General features: G+C 45.8%; 1 protein-coding gene across 1 annotated transcript in view; it reads left to right on the forward strand.

Moving 5' to 3' along the window:
* The window catches only part of LOC6539027, a 44,429-nt gene that overhangs the window by 13,340 nt on the left and 17,391 nt on the right, over positions 1-13,698 (forward strand). The gene's annotated exons all lie outside the window — the stretch shown is intronic.

Raw genomic sequence — 13,698 nt, forward strand, 5'->3', positions numbered from 1 at the left:
GAGAGAACGCTATAGTCTCCTTGCCCGACTATCTGATACCCGTTACTCAGCTAGTGAAAGTGCGAAGAGAAAAAGAATAAAAAGAGAGAAAGAGAGAAAGAATAACATTTTTTTACTCCTAATTGCCAATACTAACCAACCTAATCACTTTTTGACCGACTTTGTCAAAATAATTTTTGGCCAAATTTTCGTAAGGGGTATCCCTAGGGGTATCCAAAATTACAAAAAATGTGAAAAAAATTAAATTTTTTTTGAAAACACAGTTTGATTGGAAATTTAATTACGAGCTCAGCGAGGTATGCCATTCCATATTCGGACCAATATTTCGAATGCTGTGATGAAAATACCCTGCGGGCTCTGAGATCTCGACGTTCATACGGACGGAGAGACGGACATGGCCAGATCGACATGGCTAATGGTCCTGATCAAGAATATATATACTTTATATGGTTGGAAACGCTTCCTTCCGCCTGTTACATACTTTTCAACGAATCTAGTATACCCTTTTACTCTAGTTACTAGTAACGGGTATGAAAAGAAAAAAAGGGGAGAAGCGAGAAGAAAGAAGAAAGTTCAAATCAACATATTGATTTTTGTGCGAAGGGGGCGTGTCGCCGCCCACGACCGCAACTACCCACGAGATACGAGCACACAAAGCCGACGCTGACGTGTGTATCTTGTATCTTCGCTGGTTGGCTACTGCTGCTGCTGCTGCCTTTGCTGTTTTTACTGTTTTTACTGTTTTTGCTGGTTTTTCTGGAGTTGTAAATGTTTGCCAACTGGTGGACAGGGCATTTGCTTGTTCACAACTTTTATTTATTTATGGTTTGATATTTATTTATTTCCCTCCGCATTTATTTTGCAAAAGATTCTGCCATGATACGAGTGCCTTCCTGGCTGCTCTTAATGGGTTTTGCGTACAAATTCAACTGGCTGGCTTGAGTTTTATTTTTTTTTTAACTTTATTAAATTCAGTGCGGAGCAATCAGTTCCAGTTTACGCTTTTGCTTGAACTTTGCAAACTGGCTATTGTTTACCACTATTTACTATTATTTATTTCCTTTCGGGAGTGCTATCTATTCCTGGCCGTATTTCTTTGGCAGACTTTTATGAAGATATCTCACAAGTTGCTCTTAATTTGCCTTATGTAAACATTCAATTTGCTTCGCTGGCTTCTGCCTTTTATTGGGTTTATTAAATTCATGCACACCTTTGCTGACCCAAAACAATTCCATGCAGTTTTGGATTGCTCTGAATACTTGAGCCGTAATGCCTTATAAATTCTGTATAAATTGATGGTGTCAATGGTTTTATTAAAGCAAACCAATCAGGGAACTTAAACATTCAGCACTAATGAGGCTGCATTTCTCACAGTGCCTGCCCGGATCAGCTTGGTGTTATTAAATTTGTTTCAATCTCTTCGACTGGCCTGACCTGACCTACATCAAAATCGGTTCCCATTTCACGGACCAGCAAAATGTTGCAAATTTGTTAGCCCTTTCGGGTTTGCTGCCTTTGATTTGCCCCGTTCAACTTCTGCCAACTGTATAAAGTTTCAATTTGCTTGTCCCTTTGCCAGCCTCAGTTTTGTGCCTCAGTTTTCCGCCTGAGTTTTCCGCCTCTGTCGCTGTTTTGCTTCGCCTTGGTTTTCCGCTTCTGTTTTTGCGCATCCCTGCACTTGCCACACTTTCTGTCTCCCCGAAATGGCAATTTAACAATGAAAAATTAAAAGGAATTTGCAAGTTTTTCTTTCTCTGCAAAAGAGGCTTATATCCCGTATCGTTTCGCATCGGGTCTACCTAAGTAATTACAGTTGAATGGTGGCTACAAACAAGGGGAAGTACGGGAAATAAATGGTGTGTGCACAGGAGATAGAAACGTTTGGTGTTTTTCTGTTTTAATGCCGGAAAAAGGGAAAAGCGAAAAAGGGAAAAAGGGTTTCCTGCAAATATTTAACAGCGAGCCCCATTTGTCATTGGAATTTTCGCTCCTTTTTTCGGCGAGTTCTGTTCGCTTTGTTTTTTCTGGCGGACTCTGTGATGATGTTTAATTAATTAGAGCGCTTAAATATTACATGCCAAATTGCTGGATAGTTTGATTCGCTGGATAATTCAATTTATGGGCGGAATTCGGAGCCGTTTTGCATAACAATGCGCATTTGCATGCTCCAATAAGTATGCAACATAAATAATTTTTCACTTTGCCCACTCACACATGTGCGGCCCAGTGAAAGCTCTCTTAAAATATCATTAGCATGCACACGGACACACATCTGAGACCTGACCTCCGACCCTAAACACCCACCACCCCCCACCCCCCTCGCTTGACAAGATTTAAAGCATTTTTCATGTTGCCTTTTGCCACTTTGCTCTCGCTTATGTCAACCGGGTATGGCTAACAAATACATACATAAATCCACCCGAGGGCTTCCCTCAGCAGTAACATGGAAATTTGCTCGTTTTCCTCCTGCTTTCCTGCTTTCCCGCTTTCCCGCTTTCCCAGCTTTTCCCACACCACCCACCGTTTTAACCGTTGCACGCATCTTTTATGCGTGTTTTGTTGCTGCTGCAAAATTTACAACGGAACCAAAAAGTTATGAAACTCATTAAAACACGAAACTAATTCAAACACCCCGGGCCTAATTGCCAACTCCAGCCTAAGCCGAATACAAATGGCGGGCCAAGGAACGAGTCCTGGCTAACGAATCCTCTCCCGAATGAGCGAGGGAAGAGGTCCTTCGCCTTGGTCTGCTGCCTGAACGATTCGCTGGCGAATCCAAAAAATTATTTAGCGTTAATTTCCATAGAAAAATGTGCGCGTCAACAGAAATTAAGTGTCCCAGCTAATTTAACACAGCGCTGGGTCAGCGCTCTCGCTTCCTCGCCTGTCTCCCTCTCCCTCCCTCCCTCTGCACTGTAAGAAAAGAAGAATTCACAGGTATCGTCAAGTACTCAACACCACTTAGGGCGTCTGTAGATTTGATGCAACATATTTTGAGTTTGATGTAAGTTTGGATTTCAAAACTTCTACTGACATTTCACTCACCTCTTTTAACTCTTCATCTATCCGATTTCGCGCAGTGTACGCGCCTGATCTTTGGTCCTGCAGCGCACCGCAGCTGGTGGGCCGCAGATGCCTGCGACGCGTTAGAATACTTACAATTTTAATTTGAATAATTTTGCAGGCTCTAAACGTAAATTACCCTCGCCTTCTTTTTTTCGGCTTTTTCGGCCTGGCTTATTATTTTATTTTTTTCCCCATTACTTTTCGCCCGCTGACACTCCATCGCCCCAGTCCGCCGACTTGGGGCTATATAGCAGCTATAGCTTATTTTTTGTGCATAAGCATTTTGAAAGATTAAACTTGGCGCACTTGAATGTTATTACACGTACCACGAGCCAGCGCCAACACTTTCATTTATTATTATTTTTTTATGCCCCCCGAAACCCAAAAAAAAGGAGACCTAACCCCGGCCCAATTGTCGCCCCCTCCCACCAACCCACCTACCACCCTCCACCTCCCATCAGCCAGCCATACAGAAAAATCACACATCGTTAGCTCAGCAGTTTTTTCCCTTTTGGTGTTTCCTTTTTTGTGCTTTTCATTTTTTCCAGCACGCTTTTCCAGCGTGCGTCTCTGTGCCCTTGTCCCACTGGCAGTAAGGCAGTGAGGCATTGAGGCAGCGAGGCAGTGCGGCATGCGGCATGCGGCAGCTAGGAAACTCGCAGCTCGGAAACTCGGGTCCCATAACGCGGCATTTACTTTGCGCTCCTCCCGTACGATTCTGCTGCCATAAAAATTGCTTTGCTTGCTCCTCAGTTCAGTCACTCAGTGCGACCCTGGAAGTCCTTGCTCTTAGCCCAGCCAGAAGACCAGAAGACGCTGCTTGGTAGCACTCCCATCCTGGCTGTCTGTCCTCTACCAAATGTGGCAACATTCGAGCGAGCAACTCCTCACATTCATACAGTATAGACACACAATCTGGAGGCCAGCATTAGTTGAAAAAACATCGGCACAATCTATAGAATGCCCTTCTGCAGGGTCTCTTGATTCAATCGAAAGCTTAATTTTGAACTGCCTCTTAAATAGCCAGCGAAGCCAGAGGTTTTACACTCAACAAGCTGGATATTCAAGAAATAAAATAGAAATATAAATAAAATCACCCCGAAGAATGGGAGATTAGCCTAACTCGCCACGTAAGTAGAGAGTTCTCTTCCTCGACTCTAGGATATGAGGTATCTGTGAGCTTTAAGGATGAGCACGCTCGAACATGTGGAAAACATGTGGAAATACGCATACGCCACGTAGTCAGCGGCAGCTCTATGCTCATAGGTTTTAATCTGTATCTGTGTGTGTGTGCGTGTGTGCCAGTGTGTGCGTGCGCTTGTGAGCTCAAAGTTTCTTTATTTAATTCAGTGAACTGTAAAATGTGCTGAAATGTTAGATTATTGCTTTTCACCCAGCCGGCGACTAGTGCTCTTGGCCAGCCACCAGCATCAGCTCCGCTCACCATTTTTCCCATTTTCCCCCAGCTTCCTTCGCTTCCTTTTCGTCCTTTTCTTCCTTTTCCACTTTGCGCCCATCCGCTCTTTGTGTGTTATTGTTGGCCCCCCCCCTCCATTTGGCCCTGTTTTTAGTGGCGCCCGCTGCCCCCAACAATTTCCAACTGCACTCCTTTTCACGAAGATAATGCGTTGATAACCCCGCCAAAGGAAAACCCCAGGAAGGCAGGCAAAGGGAACGAAATTGGGCAATTTGCTTACACACAAAGTAAGAAAACGAGCAGAAAAGAACTGGGAAAAAGCTGCAGACGTATGAAAGAATTTGGAGAAAGTTTTCCCAGCGCGAAGAGTGAGTTGGCTGAAGACCCTTTCGGACTTGATGGAATGCCCATGAAAGGTTGACGGACGGGACACGTGTCCTGGACCCGCTCCTCACTGCACAATGCCGAGGGTCGAGGATGAGATGTTGGGCTCGGCGCGTTTTCCATTTTGGATGTTGTTATTTATCAGCAGAATTAATTAAGAAAAATATTTGGAAATCGGCCTCGGAATTAAGTGATAGATTTCGTGGATATAAATCAGAGGAATCGCGGGAAATCATCGCGAGCATCGGATATCTAAATGCATAAGTATCTCGTAAAAAGCTCGTGAATTACATTCTTAGGAAATACACGCCAATCTCACCTGCAAATTGTAATAATCTGGGAAATATAAGAGTCCCATCGTAACCCAATTCGTTCCAGTGCCAGGACCTTGAAAGGATCTTGTGTACACCATGGACTAACCTGCTTAGCGCGTCCCTCGATTCATCACCTGAATCCTTGGCCCTTGGCCTCCAGCACAGTTGTTTGCCGCGGCGTCCCTTCATGAAAAATTCCGCGCATGCATTGACCAAATTTTTCTTAGTCCAATAATCTTAATGACGAAACTTAAAATTTACGTGAGCTGCCTTGAATTACGCCGTCGTGGCAGGAGATTACCTGTTACCTGCTGACAGTCCCCTTGTCGGCTTGTTTGCATAAGGATACGCTATGTATTAAAAAGCGACCAGAGATGCGGTTCCCGGGATCAGGGGTGAATGGTAAGGGGTGGGGGGTAAGGGGTCTGGGATCTGGGGGATGCTCCAAAGGCGCAGCTATGTATATCAATATGAGCGCGACAAGGAGCTCTGCAAATTGGGGTCGACAGCATCGACAATGGCGGCGGCAAACAAAGTGTTGAGCAGATTGGCTTTTCGACGGACAGCCCTGTCCGGATCCGGGATGAATGTGGCACTGGGAGAAAAGTTGTCCCGCTTTTTGGGAATATGCAAGAAACTTATTGTGGTTGAAGGACTTTAATCCACTTACAGCGAACGGAATATGAAGAGTGGCCAACTAATTGTGTGATGAATAGTTGAGAGGGATTTCTCTCAGTGCTTTGAGTGGCGCTGCTCAAATTGGCATTCAAGATGCGCAAAAAATGGAAACGTTAAAGAAAACTATACACGCCAAGAGCTCAGAGCCAAGAGGACGTAGGATGGCCTTGGAGAGACCATATTTTTGGCCATATTTAAAGTGAATTTATGCAGCCCAGCTGAGAACTTGCATGGCCTGTTAAATGGTAATTATTTCGGAATAAATTCAGACCTACCGAGTCCCTCGATTCCAATTAGTATTCAAACAGTCGGCTGTGCAGACTGTCTTCATTGGGGGGCAAATGCAGCGCCTCAAATTGGCATTTAAGATGGGCGTCGAATGTCCTTGCCACCAACTCCTACTTCTCCTCCTCCTCGTCTTCCCCTTCGAACTCGAACCACTCGATGGAAAGCTGGCTGTTTATGTCCTTGCCCGCCTGTTTCCCTATCTGTCTGTCTGTCTGGGTTTTCTGGGGTTTCTGCGTTTACTGGGTTCTCTAGGTTCCCTGGGCTTTCTGCTGCTCTGCTCGTTCGTGCCTAACGAGCTGCACTCCAAAGGCATCGCGGAATACCGCTCCTGGCGAAAGTCGATGGCATGGCCATGGATGTCGATGCTGCGATGTCGATGGAATGGATAACCAAGTTGCCGGATGGCTCGTTGATTCCGGGCGGAACGAGACAGTGGGTCCTTTGGCGGAGCTTCCTTCTTGGCTGATTCCCCGCCGATTGTTTGTGCTGTTGTTTCGCCACAGATTGTTGATGTTCGATTTAATTTCAGTCGTTGGTGATTTTTGCGTTATTTATTTTATTATAATACCCTTTACGTTTAACTGCGCGATAAGGCATATTGACTTTGACATTAATTGCTGGCCCAGCCAGATCCTTGGAGTCGGAATCTCTGTAGCTTCTCGAGCTTCTCGAGCTCCTCGAGGCAGTTTCCTGCCACTTGAGCACGCATTTTATTGGCGGTCATTAACGTCAGCATCAAGTCTCCGAACGGGGTGGAAAGCGGGCTCCTTGCTTCGGTGGCTCTTGGTTTCTTGGTTTCTTGGGGTTCCATTCGAATTTGTGGCCTCTGTGTGGGTGGCGGAGGGCGGATGTGGTGACAGGTGGCAGAAAGGTGGCCGAGTGGGCGGTGCGATGTGGCTTAATTGCTGATTTGTTGTCTTGGCTGCGTAGCCATTCGGGTAATTGCATTCGTGCGGTAAATATTCGAGGCGCCAGCGCAGGCCATTAAATTTAATCACCTTAAAACTAATTCAAGGAAGTCAACTAATTACGACCGCCTGCAGAGCAGAGACGACAATGGAGTGCCGGCAGATTGGCCAAACGTGTTGATAGTCTCGGTTTGTTTTGCAGGGACAATCAAGTGGTCAAGTTGTCATATTCGTCCTTCCCCTGGCCATTACATATATTGGTTATATTGCGGATATTTTCCAAACAGCAGCTCACACAAACTCACAAACACCCGCTCGCATTATAATAATAATCAAACAATGGCAACGGCAATGGCAAAACAATGAAGTTTCATTTTCATAGCCGGCCATTTAGCCAGGATCCCAAGTAGCTCTGCCAAATGGCTTCGCCCATTTACCCACCCACCCACTGAGATGGCTGAAACTGGAACTGGAACTGGAACTGAGTGTGGGCATTTGCGGGCGGCATTTGTGTGCACTTCTTGTCCGCTAATCCGTAAACCTGGCCGGGGTGAAGCCATACGGTCTCAAGGCTCAAACCTCAAGGCTCCCCACTCAGTACTTACAGATGCACAGCGCGAAAAAGGCGCAGCTTATAATGGATCTATTAGAAAATCCAAAAACTCCTAATGACCAAAGGGAGAAGTCTTCCAAGTGTAATCTCCAATACTTCCTTTTGGACCCACCTCTCTGCGACTTTCCTTTGAGTGCACCTGCTCTCCCTAGCTTTTCCGCTGCTGCGTTTCTGCTTTTCCACTTTTCCACAACCCCCATCCCCCTCCCCGCACTCTTCGCCAGCTAGTTGAGTGTCTTAAGCAGTCGCAAACACGCTCATAAATATTCATATAGCTGGGGAGTATTTGCAATTGCTTTGCCTGCTTTCTACCCCCACTCCATAGCTACTTTCTCTTTCTCTTTGTCTTTGTCTTAGTCTTTGAGTTTGAGTTTGAGTTCGTGGAGCCGGGGGCCTTACCTCTGCGTTGACATTGCAAATAGGGGCAGACAATGAGGATAGTTTGTCCTTGTGCGCACATACATGTCCTTAAGCTGCTTCCGATGGAACACGTGCCTAATCAAATGCCAAATTAAAATGATCTAGAGCCGTGTGCCTTCGTCCTTCCACAACACCCACCATCCCAAAACAGCGACCATGCCACAGCCCAATCCCCGGGAAAGTCAGTTGGATTGTTGGATTCGCATTTGCCTGTAATCTGGCGCAATCTCCTGAAGACTTCCAGGGATTAGCTTACTAAATGCCAACAATACGAGTGTTGTGTGCTTGTGTTGGCACGGCCTTTACAATTTAACGCACTGCCAAGTTCAAATACACAAAAGGCGGCCAAAGAAAAAAATACAAAAAAAACAACATCTAAGTCGGAGGAGGTAGGTGGACCCGCCCACTCACGCCTCTGTTAACAATAATTTACGCAACTTTGCTCCTCTTTTGTAAAAATAAATATATATAACTTACAAAAGCGCCGCAGGGGAGCGACGAACATAGCCCCAGATATTTGGGCAAATTTCGTAGTAAAAGAGCGTTATATTACCACATAAGAAGGGGGTGGGGTGCGGTGGGGTGTGCGTGGGGGGAATTCCCAAGGACTGGCTGGCAAAACAATAACCGTACTGCCGAAAACGAAAAACATTTGTCAAAAATGCCACAGCGAACGGAACCGAACCGAAAGCAAAAACTCCACCAAACTGAACCGAACTGAACCGCAGGACTCTGGCTTTTCAAAGTGGAACAAAACAATCTTTGTTCAATATTTTATTATCGTAATTTAATATTTCGCCAGGCGTCATGTCAACACTGCCCCTTTGTACCGCTGGCGCTTATTTTTGCGACGCACTGTTTAATATTTATTAAAAAGTCATGTGCGTGCGCTGCATCGCCGGGGAATTACAATATTTCCCCACTTTCCCATTTCCCCATTTCCCGCTGGTGGCGACAAATGAACGAGCCGAAACCGCTTAGCTGGGATTGGGTTTGGGATTGGGGCTCAATCTGTGACTCTGAGTGGGCGTGTGTGTGGCGTCCTTTGGGGTGGACCTCATCTGTTCAACATTCATGGGAGAGCGCCCCAAAAAAAATAACGTTTCGCTGTGAAAACAGTGAAGCAATTGAATGTCACACTGCGTATGAGTGATGCATTTGTGCGTTGGCTGTGAAGTTTATTACTCATACGACGTGTTGCCCTTCGAAATTTATTTCATGGGCCAATGTAACGTCAAGAACATGCATAAAGTGCATATGCAACACCATCTATGAAAATATGTGGCTGATTTAAAGAAATGGAATTAAATGCGAATGTGTTGTGGCTGGAGAACTTATTCATCACGCATATTCAACAAACAACAACGAATGGAGTTTGAAGTGATTTATCTAAATTTGCACAAAAACACCACCCTAGTGCCCAGCCAGTGTGTGTATCTGTGTGTGGTTGTGGTATAAAGTAATTGCTTTCAGGTCTCCTTTCTCGACAGGACCCCCAAAAACAGCTGTCGACAGGCAGCCCACCAACTCCAGTGTCTCCTACTTTCGCAGCCCGTCTGTCTCATCCCGTAATTTCGTTTTTACGTCTTTGAAATTTTGCATTTGTTTCATCGAACGCCTTCATTACATTACATAGGACTGACAAGTGATGCGGAATCGAGCGTTGGTGCTGCACAGTGGGGCAAATCGGAGCGATTGGCGGTGGGCCGCCGTGAATTAAATGTATTAATTGAATTATATGGCATGTGGTAGAGAGCAGCATAGAAATTACTACATGTTTATCAACAACTGGTAATCAATTATATTAATACAGCGCTAATGAAATAATAAACATTGTTGATTTCAATTTAAAGATTAAATAGCTGAGCATAGGGGAATTGATTTCGTTGCTGTGTCGATTCATTTAAAGCGTTTTTACTGTCGCATTCCATTGAAGCTGTAAGACATAGCTGGAAAACCAAGATCGATAGGGAGATGTTATTTTTGACCATCTGCGATGGGCAGGCATTTTAAATACTTCAGCGAATCAATGATTAACCGAGTGCTCGATTGCAGAGGTTTTTAATGCCGCCTTTCAACGCGGAGCGCGGGCATATCGTATCGATTCGATTGATTAAAAAATGAATGATTCCAGCGGCCAGTCACTTTGTTTGCCCTGAATAATTAAGCGATTTTTGCGCCTTCGCCGCGCCGCCCGGAGTATATATCCACTCAACTTATACTCAATTAAGTGTTTACTTAAACTGAAAATCAATGTTTATGCCTCATTTACCAATCTTCTGCCCATTGTGCGTCCAAGGAGCAGCTGAGGGGAATGGAGAGTCCTGGGGGCACAAGGACGTGGCAGTCGGATGTTGGGATGTTGGATGTGGCGATGTGGAGATGTTGGGATGATGGGTTGTTGGGATGTCGGGATGTCGGGCTGTCGGGGATCCTTCGACAGTCACGAAAAGGAATGCATGAGCCGCTCTGCCTGTCATTTAGTATGTAAATTGAGATAAATCGTTTCTCGTGCCAGCCGCACCAGCACATAAGCCCACAGCTCTGTACTCATAGTACATGTACTGGGTGTGTAAGTATATACAGCTTGTTACACATTGCATTTACATACGCGTATGTATCAGCGCCCAAAGTACATAAGGCAAAGTGTAAGTAACACGTCCTTATGCCGACAACAACAATGGCGAAGGCTCCAAGACCAACGCGAATGCCAACACCAACACCAACACCAAAACCAACACCAAACCAACACCAACACACCAGCTGATGTATGGCGAGCGCGGCATACGGTGCGTATGAGTTATTTCCACAGCCGAGGCCCGTTCATATTATTAAAAAAGGCGGCTGAGGCGACTGAAGCAACTGAAGCGGCTGTGGCAGCCAGGAAGCCCGCGCAGGCGGTGGGCGGTGGGAAGGGAGGGGGCGTGGCAGGGACTTGAGCGTGACGAGCTTTGATGTTTAAACGACTGCAACGGCTGCGGTGCTGCGATGCAGCGATGTCTGTGGGGCACGGCCTCCATTGGTGCCGCACGCCACTTGGCGCTCTAAGTGCATAATTGACTTAATTAGCCACCAAAACGGCGTTAGTGCAGCTGCAGCAGAAACCGTGAGGTACAGTTCGCCGCTCGTGTGGTCGATGCTCCTAGGAGGTTGCAGGCGCAAGGCTCAGGGCTCTGGGCTTTGGGCTCAAGGACTCCAAAGTTCCGAGTGCCGCTGCACTGCCTCAGCACACGAGTCCAACCTCCGCTGAAGGTTTCACACTTGAAGAAAGTGGGCCTTCCTCTCCATTTCCAACATGCAAAGTCTCTAAATAGAAGCAATAAATGTAATTGTTAAGGAATGAAATGAAAGTAAATGGCTTTATGCCTTTAAAAGGTGTGTTTAATATCAATAACTGCTCGTGTATCTCAACTTTTGATTAACATAGTTTAAATGAAACTATACTTCCAATGAGCATGAGCATGTGGCAAGTGTTTTTCTGAGTGTACTATCGCCTTTCGACTGGCTTTCGTTGTTAGCAAACTGATTAATCGCTAAGCGCTTGGTAAGCACTTTGCACTCTGACCTCCCTTGTTCGTCGTGTTCCCTGCCTTGGAAACCCGTTTCCCTTCCCCCTTCCCCTTCCCCAAGCTCCCCCTCAAGAACCCCGCTTTTCGGTGGTTCCCCGTTTCGGAACACAAATCACGAGAACTACACGCGCCCGTTTAATGCGCTTATAAATTTGTTTTCGCTCTGCAAATTTACTTGGCCTCCGCCTGTGCAAATCACCATCAGCCACTGCCCCCATCTGTCCCCCTTCGCCCCCCTCTGTCTCCATCTGAATCACCCATTTTGGACCCCATTTTAGACCCCATTTGGGGTCCTCATTGTGCTCAATCCCCTTTCGGTGGCTTGTTTTGGCGCTGTTGCGCAAAAGCTATCGATTATTTATTCAGAAACGCAACAAATGCAACAAAAGTTGCTCACATTCACGTGGTAATAATTTTTGGGAGCCTGGCCGTTTGCATCAGATAGTGTCCTTTGTACAGTGTTAACTCTAAAAGTTAATGGGTCCTTGAACTGACTTTATTATTTTGGCTTCATAGCACCAATTTGGAAGCCTACCAGTTCGCAAGGGCTATTGGTTACTTTGGTAAATTGCAAGGCTTAATGTGGTAAATACTTTATACTTTATACGTTCTGAAGTTCTGAATATAATTTCTAGTGAGTTGCATTCGCCACAACTGCAAATGGATTGCCACTAAAGATTACAGAAATAGTTACTAATTTGTTTGATCCGGAAGCCTGAAACATCTACGTTTAAGCCAGCTCGTGTACTTATCTTTCACACAAGTTAATTCCACATGCACAGCTTCCATTCCATGCGGAGTACTCTCTTCAGAGTTTTCAACGACTCACCTGTCACTTTCACCACCTTTCACCTTTCACCGGCTTTCGACTACATTACGCAGTTTCCATGTGACAACTTCCGCATCCCGTTTGAAGGAGCCCATTTTGCGTTAACTCATCGCTGGCGGTTTCGTTGGCTCGTTCGCCTCGCAGCCTTTGACCTCACTAATTAATTGGCAACTAAAGTTAATTCTATTTCGCCGTAACTTGCATTCATTATCGCCCCGTGCCAGGCCTCACTGTACTTCAGGCCGACGCCACTACGTGATAAGTGCGATTCATTTAGAAGCACACTCGCTTTCCACAGCTTTAACCCCGACCCGCCCCCTTTTGTGCGCCCGAATCCATTTATGCACGTCTATGCCGCCCACTTTTCCACCCGCTTTTCCGCCCGCTTTTCCACCCACTTGCCACCCACTGTGCATAGGCCGTTCCACGGGAGGCATGTTTGCCCGGCCGTTTTTGCTGTGCGTTGTTGGTTTCTGTTTATTTGTCTGGATATGTGGGTCGGTAATTGCTTTGCAAAGAAATAGAGCATAACAAATGTTACGTGGCGAAAGTTTATACTCCTCTGGCTATTCCGCCAGTCGAGCAAAATGCGAAATCGAGCGCCGAAAATGCGAACACTGTGAAAACTGCGGCGAGGGCCCACCAAAATGGAGCAAATGAACCCACTAAGAGCTGTCCCCCTAATCGAAGTTTCACTTAGCAAACCAACGAAGTTTGCATCCACATCGCTTACACCGCCTAGCCAAACCAAATTAGCGCTCCACCGCGCTCACGTAGAACCAAAAATATAAAAAAAAAAGGGAAAATATACTATATACATACGTATTTGTATATGTAGTTCTACCGACGGCCAGGCATCGCAACAATTTGCAAACTGAATTAACATGCCAACATCCTTAGCCGCCAGGCGTCAGCCAACTAACCGAACAAACACCCAACTAACCCAACGTAGTGTTGAGCATTTTCGCTGTGAGTTACTCCCAAAAAATATGAATATTAGAAACTTGAGTTTAATATACACATTTCTATGTGAAACATTCGGCTACAATCCGTGCTATATGACAACTTAAAAGCACTCCTGCAAATGTATGTACTTTGCGTTTATCTGACTTTGTAATGCCTTCTGCGGAAGAATTCAGGAGGTGTTCAGGAAAAGGGCGCCCAACGGGAGTCCTGCTGACGGGAAACAATGATTAACTGACAGCACTGGTC

This window comes from Drosophila yakuba, chromosome 3R, assembly GCF_016746365.2.
Source record: "Drosophila yakuba strain Tai18E2 chromosome 3R, Prin_Dyak_Tai18E2_2.1, whole genome shotgun sequence".
Lineage (NCBI taxonomy): Eukaryota > Metazoa > Arthropoda > Insecta > Diptera > Drosophilidae > Drosophila > Drosophila yakuba.